The sequence below is a fragment of the Adiantum capillus-veneris genome, chromosome 13, assembly GCF_014529385.1.
Source record: "Adiantum capillus-veneris isolate H3 chromosome 13, ASM1452938v2, whole genome shotgun sequence".
Classification (NCBI taxonomy): Eukaryota; Viridiplantae; Streptophyta; class Polypodiopsida; order Polypodiales; family Pteridaceae; genus Adiantum; species Adiantum capillus-veneris.
Window position 1 is genome coordinate 30,895,217 of NC_140943.1, and position 5,874 is coordinate 30,901,090.

At 42.1% G+C, this 5,874-nt stretch overlaps 2 pseudogenes; both read right to left on the reverse strand.

Annotated features, from left to right (window-relative positions):
* Positions 1 to 4,017: 4,017 nt before the first annotated feature.
* LOC147443758 (uncharacterized) lies at positions 4,018 to 4,417 on the reverse strand (annotated as a pseudogene).
* A 291-nt stretch (positions 4,418 to 4,708) lies between these two features.
* LOC147443759 (actin-depolymerizing factor 7 pseudogene) lies at positions 4,709 to 5,244 on the reverse strand (annotated as a pseudogene).
* Positions 5,245 to 5,874: the final 630 nt, after the last annotated feature.

Here is a 5,874-nt window from a genome sequence, read left to right on the forward strand (position 1 = left end):
GTGAACGCGTGGATATGCTGCAATGCAAAATCGGACAACGTATGCTCACCCAAACACCCGATGAAGCTCGTAGAAGGAGCTCGCAAAACCGGACCGTACGCGCGCAATGTAGGTATCGGTGCGTAGCTCTCGTCGGGGGCAACACGCTGCACTTCTCCGCACTCGATTCCGACCACCGGAGCACATGTAGCGTCAAGATGAAGCTCACACCCTCTCTCTCGTACACAGTACGCTCACTCACAGACTTCAAACTTGTTTTTTAAAAATGACAAAAGGGTTTTTCATTAAGGTCAAAAAGTGGTATATATACCTTACAATTTCTCAAACCCTAAAGTTTCAAAATCAACCATCTACTCAATCTAACTATCAAAACTGGGATACAATCTGGAAACTTCTATAAGTCCCAATAATTACAAGGTGAAAAATCACGTTTTCCTCAATGAATGAATAATTACAAAAAATAATAATCCTCCGAGTAGTTACTGTCGTGGGGTGTGTCCAGCTTCTAACAAGTTGCCGCATCTACTCCAATTTCTACTTCAAACAAATTCATGCATATCCGGAAATTCATCCTTGACATCAATTGGTGCTTCCCTTGAATCCAACCAGGATTGATAATCGCCAACCACATGGCGTGCACTCGGACGATGTACTACCTTAAACTTGAATTTCTGAAGTAGAATCATTCATCAAGCTAGTCTATCCACTGAACTCTGTTGCCAGACCAAGAATAATAATGCCGAGTGATACACATGAAGTTGAATAACTTTCCAGGAAAATAATGGTGAAAGTTCTTCACTGAATACACCATCCCTAGGCATTCTCTTTTAGTCATCGAGTAATTTTTCTCAAAGCTACAAAAAGCCTTCTACTAGCATAGTAGACCAATCAAAACCATCCATCAATTGTTTTTTGTATCAATAAATTGCCAATGGCAATGTCAGAAGCATCAACAAAGACATGGAAATCCTTTCCCTAATCCAGAGGTAACAGAACCACTGCTCTAGTTAGTATCATTTTCACACAGTAGTAGACCAAGTCGCATTCCAAAGTCTGCTTAAAATCATTATTATTCACATGTGCTAATGCATTCAATGGCACCGCAATATAGGCAAGAAATCACAAGTACCGACCATGCCATCACACATGTGCAAGGAATCTTAAGGTTGCCTTTGGTGAATCAGATGGTGGTGCTTACATGATAGCCACAATTTCGATGGGATCTATCGCATTTCCTTCTTTGAAAATGATGTGTCCTAATAACATCCCAGTTTCCACAACAAATAGACACTTCATCGGGTTAAGACTTAACATGGTTTCCCGACACTTTTTGAAACAAAGCCAAAGGTGATGCAAGTGCTTCGACTTTTCTCCAAAAATAGAGAAATCATCCAAGAAAATTTTCATAGAATCTATCAAATACGGGCCAAATACATGTTGCATATCCCTTTGGAAGGTATTTGCTGCATTTTGCAATCCGAACGACATTATTGTACAAGTAAACACTCCCCATGTAGTTATGAATGCCATCTTTAGGTGATCTATGACTGCCATCAACAGTTGATTGTAACCATTGTAAGCATCCACAAAAGATTACATCTACTATTCTGTAACTTCATTCAAGGTGGAAATTAAAAATGGAAACAAAAAGGGATCTGGTACTGTATCCATGTTCATCTTGAGGAATCCCAATCCTCGAGCGAGTACTTCCGAGCGGACAAGAAACCGATCGAGCATAAGCAATGAAAAAGATTAGATCAAGATCTCAATAGTTACTCTATAGAGTATAGTGTAGCAAAATAACCATGTTGCATCTCAAATATTCTCAAACAAAAGAGCCATACTCTTCCTTGAATGTGTTCACACACATTAAAATAGTCTCAAACAAAAGAGCCATACTCTTCCTTTAATGTGTTCACACACATTAAAATAGTCTCAAACAAAAGATCCATACTCTTCCTTTAATGTGTTCACAAACACATTGATACACAGTCATATACTTGCTTCTGAACCATCTTCCATAGCATATTCCAAAACCATTTTGTGCAAACTTATTCTCCATGGTAAATTCACATGTTGCAATTGTCATAATTTCGTGCATCAAAAGATGGTAACTCAAATTCCACATGTCCATCATAATGCATAGGTATCTCTTGAACCTGAATGATATCCTTTGCTTGCTTGAGTTCCATGTGTAGGCTGCTTTGTGAAGGCATTGCATGTAGTATACCAATTACTCTGGAGGGACCATCAGACTATTACTAGTGTGGCCACATTGTCATCCATAAATGGTTATGTGCCTAGCCATGTTTGGCTGCAGGATGAGGAATTCCAAACCCCAAGCAAACCTTTCTGAGCAATCATAAAAGAGAGGAAAATCCCACAAGATACATAGACCTTAAATCATAACAGAAACAATTAGCATCAAATTACATATTACAATCTATCTATGATTGTCTCTAAACGTCTAGAGAATTCTGAATAAAGACTAAGCCAGTATGCATCATCCAAGTTGATGTAATTAGACAACTTTGGAGCGTGGTGGTGCTCAGCTTTGCTCGACTTCCAAGCAATTTGGGCTCCAACAGAAAAAGACACTGAGCAAGACAAACCAAAGGAGTGCTAGCTGCAGATTTGATATCTTCATCCACCCTTATATTAACTCCTTGATTATCCAAGGTTATGCTCACTCCTCCAATCACGGCTTGTGGTTATTAATATTCAAACCGTGGTAGATACTTGGACAAGTAAAAGTGTGTGTGTGTATGTGTGCGTGCGTGCAATGTTGTGGAGGAGGAGGAGGGTTTCTCAATACATAATACTATGGCAAGTGCTTGTAGGGAATTTATAGAAGAAGTAGATTTGGTAGATCGTATTGGTAGGTTGGAGCCAATATGAACAACGTGTATTTGCAATCTTTGGTGCTAGATTGTACCTTATTGAAATTGGGGAGAAATGTTTTTGGGTGAGTGACTCCATTTTCTCTAGCTCACAAAAAAGATCTTCAACGTATAATCGTGACACTTGACAAACGAAGAGGAGAAGGAAAATATCATTCACATCACATACTTGAAAAAAATAGTTTTCATGCATGGACTACGGAGTGTTTTAGAGTTTTCATGGTGAGTTGCAAAAGAGGAGGCCCCAATCACGAGGACTTTGTGACCAAAGGTGGGAGAGGTAATAAAGATCATAAGGTATTGTCGACATGAACGATAATCACCACTTGCATGCAACAGCTTGGCATTAATCACCTCTTATGCAATGCCTTCACAATCACCTCGACCCATCTTTCGATGAGAACAAAGATGAAGAGTTTGGGTGTGTGTGTAATTCATGAGCCTTCTTCCTCTCCTGACTTATGCACTAACTAGACACCTCTCTACTTTCTAGCAGCAGGAACATTGGTATGCTGATCCTGGTTCTCCATATCCTCCTTGTGTCTAAACCTTTGTGGTGGCTCTCGAACATAACTCTTCTTGTTGTGCGGGATCTCACACGGACAACTTGAGAGTGATTTGCACATGAAACACAATACTGCATTTTGACGTAAATCTTGGGAAGTGTGTACCCATCATAAACGCAAGCATCCTGCACATCTTGCACAGCAACTTATTCAACAATGTTCCCTACAGCAAACCGCTTGACAACCTTGCACACGTCGCCCACAATTGGAGCACATGATGGGGTTGGTGTGGTCTCTTTCATGCTTGTTACATCCACCGTTGCGGCACTTACCGTCATGATTGCTTATGCCGCAACTGCTTCTGCTTCCTCTTCCTCGTGGATCTCTCTCTCTCTCTCTCTCTCTCTCTCTCTCTCTCTCTCTCTCTCTCTCTCTCTCTCTCTCTCTCTCTCTCTCTTCTTTTTATTTTAATAAAGGGAAATTTGGCTACATTCAATCATCGCTAATACATCAAAATCCATCTCTGCAAGTCCTCATACAAAAATCATTTATTGAGAAGCAAAAAAAACCTCGTCATCCGCCTACACGTTAATAGAAGGGAAGATCTGACCTCAAGCATTGAGAAGGACGGCACCACCAAACTCTTTGAACTTCTTCTCTGCAAGCTTAGAGAAGAATTTGGCTTTAACAACCAGAGGAGTGGGGGGAGCATCGCCCTTAATTACCTAGCACCTTGAAGTACCCGAACTGTGTGACTTCCAGCAAGGGCCCCTTTCCTTCCAGAGCAGACAATCCACATTCACATTAATGGGACAGTGGCACTTGTTCATTGTCTTGTGGAAGTAGCCCGAAGTACCCAGGGTAATATTTGTCAAACAGAATGCGATGGTGGTGCATACCTCCTGCATTACCATGACCTCCGGCATGCTTTTTGTGCAGCTTGCCAATTCTTCCATGGCCTGCACTAACATGACCCCTCTTCTTCCTGTTCTTCTTCAACCAAGTCGTCATGGCGGCCTCCGGCCTAGTCTCGAACCAGGAAGTCTCTCTCTCTCTCTCTTTTTTTTTGATACAATAACGTCTTTCACCACATCAAATTGATATCTAGTAAGATATAAGGGTAAATGAATTTGCAGAGCAGTCCGAAAAAATAACACAAGGTTCAAAGCTTGAAACTTGGAGCCCAATGCTGCAAAACCCCAAGCTGATGACTTAATACAAGTGAATCCTACTGCAGTACTCGATTGAAAAGACAGAATAGATCTATACAAAGATACATCAGAAAATCACGTGGCATGAAGACCCCTGTGAAAAATTGCAAAGACCTCAATAAGCCCAGTCCTTGATGTTGCCTATTTCAATCTCGGTTGCATCAGTAGCCTGGATTTTGTAAGTCAGATCCAGCTCCCGCTTAAAGCGATCCTTGGAGCTGGCATAGAGCATCCTAGTCCTCACACGAGAGACATCAGGAGACCATGCAACAAAGAAAATCTTGCTCTTCTGACAGTTGTCCTCTGTTACAAAGTCATAGTCATAAATGGCATATCTGCAATCTTTCTCAAGAAGAGATGCAATGAATTGATTGTAACTCTCATCAGGTCCCGCCAGTTTCTTTACCACAATCTTGTTCACCTTGTCATCAATCTTGTAAACAATATAGCGGTGCGTTCTTTTACTTTTCAGCTCCATAAACTTAAGCTTGCATTCATCATCAACAGCGATACCAGAGGCAGCATTAGCCATGGCAAACGAGACGCTCGAAGGACAGAGCTCGACCGAGTTGTTGTGGCTATGGCGATAGCGATGGCGATCACAAGCTTCGGCAGAAGAAAGAGAGGCCCTCTCTCTCTCTCTCTCTCTCTCTCTCTCTCTCTCTCTCTCTCTCTCTCTCTCTCTCTCTCTCTCTCTCTCTCTCTCTCTCTCTCTCTCTCTCTCTCTCTCTCTCTCTCTCTCTCTCTCTCTCTCTCTCTCTCTCTCTCTCTCTCTCTCTCTCTCTCTCAAAACACAACTTTCTCAAAGAGCGCGCGCCGACGCGCGCTTTTTGCAGGAGTTGAGTTTTTAGAGAGAGAGAGAGAGAGAGAGAGAGAGATCGACGCGCGCTTTTTGCAGGAGTTGAGTTTTTAGAGAGAGAGAGAGAGAGAGAGAGACGAATGAGTGACGGCCGTCGTTGTCAAGGTCAACTGTTGCCTCTGTCAACCTACGTAGCCGCCCTTTGCCTATTGCCCACACCTGCTCCAACCCTTTGCTTAGTTCCGCCATAATAATGCTCGAATAAGTTCGCTCCAACCCTCTACTTAGTCTCGCCATAATATTGTGTGTGTGTGTGTGTGTGTGTGTGTGTGTGTGTGTGTGTGTGTGTGTGTGTGTGTGTGTGTGTGTGTGTGTGTGTGTGTGTGTGTGTGTGTGTGTGTGTGTGTGTGTGTGTGTGTGTGTGTGAGAGAGAGAGAGAGAGAGGAGAGACACATAAT